Source organism: Nicotiana sylvestris, chromosome 12 (assembly GCF_000393655.2).
Source record: "Nicotiana sylvestris chromosome 12, ASM39365v2, whole genome shotgun sequence".
Classification (NCBI taxonomy): Eukaryota; Viridiplantae; Streptophyta; class Magnoliopsida; order Solanales; family Solanaceae; genus Nicotiana; species Nicotiana sylvestris.
This window is the reverse complement of record NC_091068.1, coordinates 160806843-160809100: the sequence shown is the minus strand read 5'-3', so window position 1 is coordinate 160809100 and position 2258 is coordinate 160806843.

Genomic DNA, 2258 nt, shown 5'->3' with positions numbered 1-2258 from the left:
GAAGGTTAATAGATATATCTATGGTTCGTGCCGTTCGACCCTCGGCAGTGCACAATTTATATTTATGTTGGATTGGGTCATACGTCCACGGTAGAATTCGTGCGTGATAATAGAACTGGAAGTACCTTTCATAATTGGTATTAATTTATTGATTGAGAGATCATTTGTTTTAAATGAAGGAAGTGATTTGGGTTCCTAAATATGGTGAAAGAATTGTTCAGTTATTTCTTGTTCTGAGTTTTTATTGTTATCTCTATATATCATGCTTAATTAGAATTTCATATTATCATATTGTTGGCCCTTAGTAAGTGTTGGAGTCGACCCCTCGTCACTACTTCTTCGAAGTTAGACTAGATACTTACTGGGTACATATTATTTATATACTCACGCTATACTTCTGTACTTAATTGTACATGATCTAAGGCATGAGCATCTGGTTACCAGTCCGACGCGCAAATTTGATCCCCATCTCGAGACTTCACGGTGAGCTGTCTTCCAAGCCGTTCTGCAGCAGCTGGAGTCTCCCTTATGTTATATTTTTCTATCTGTTTCCTTTTAGACAGTAGACTAGTATTCTTTTGTATATTCTACTAGAATGCTCACACACTTGTGACACCAGGTCTTGGCACACACACACTAGTAGACTTATGATTTTTGATTTGCTTTCATGATTATGATTTGTACTCATTTGCTTCCGTTAGTTTATATTACATTTGCAAATTTCTAAATCTTTTTAACAAATGAGGAAATGTCATCCACTTAGTAATTTATTCAAAAACGGGAAACCACTAGTTTGATCAGTGTTGGTTTGCCTAACAATGATGTTGGGTACCATCGCGGCCTATAATGGACTTGGGTCGTTACACCATGACTATTGTTCATTAGTTCATTTTTTATGGCACACGAATTCAAGCATATGGCGTGGACTATAGCACACGAAAATTTAAAAATCGGCACGAATTCCAGTTTTTGGCCCTAAAATGCCAAAAAAGGAGGAACGGTCTTACCGAAACCATGTCTATTGTTCATTAGTTAATTTTTATGGCACCGTAAAATTTTAGGCAATTTGGATCTGTTAGCCCGAATTCATGCAGAAGGAATGGATTATTGCACATGAAAATTTGAAATTCTGCCCAAATTTTAGTTTTTTTGCCCTAAAATACCAAAAATGAGGAACGGTCTTGCCGAAGCCATTATTGTAATTCATTAATCATTTTTGATGGCCCCGCAAAATTTTAGACGATTCGTATCCAATAGCCCCGATTCATGCAAATAGCGAAATATAGCACACGAAAATTTAGAAATCGACCCGAATTTCAGTTTTCTGGCCGTAAAATACCGAAAAAAGAGGAACGGTCATGTTGAAGCCATAACTATTTTTCATTAGGTTATTTATTATGGCCCCGAAAAATATTAGGCGATTCAGATTCGGAAGCCCGAATTCATGGAGATGTGAACTATAGCACTTGAAAATTTGGAAATTGAACAAAATTCTAATTTTTTTTGCCTAAAATGCCAAAAAACAAGGAACGGTCATGTTGAAAACATGATTATTGTTCATTATGTCCTTTTTGATTCCCGGATTCATGCAGATGGCATGTACTGGAATTTCGCCTGCTTCTCAAATTTTCGTGTGCTATAGTCCACACCTCCTACATGGACCAGGGCGACCAGATCTGAATCACCTAAAATTTTGCCAACCCATCAAATATGGCCTAAGGAACAATAACCACAACCTCGCCATGACCGTTACTCGCTTTTTGGTGTTTTAGGGCCATAAAACTGGAATTCTGCTAGACCTAGATTTTCGTATGCTATAGCCCACACCTCCTACATGGGGCAGAGAAACCGGACCCAGATCGCCAAACTTTTTGGCCCGTAAAAAATGACCTAAGGAACAATAGTCACCGCCTCGCCATGACCATTACTCATTTCTTGGCGTCTTAGGTCCATAAAATTGAAATTTTGCTAGATTTCCAGATTTTCATGTGCTATAGTCCATGCCTCATGCACAGGCTCGGACGACCATATCCGGATCACCTAAAGTTTTTTTGTCCTATCAAAGATGACCTTAGGAATAATAGTAACTGCCTCGCCATGACCGTTACTCATTTCTTGGTGTTTTAGGGCCATAAAACTGGAATTTCATCTGATTTCCAGATTTTCGTGTGTTATAGCCCACGCCTCCTGCTTGTGTCAAAGCGTCCCGACCCGGATAGCCTAAAATTTTGCCAGCCTATCAAATACGACCTAAGGAA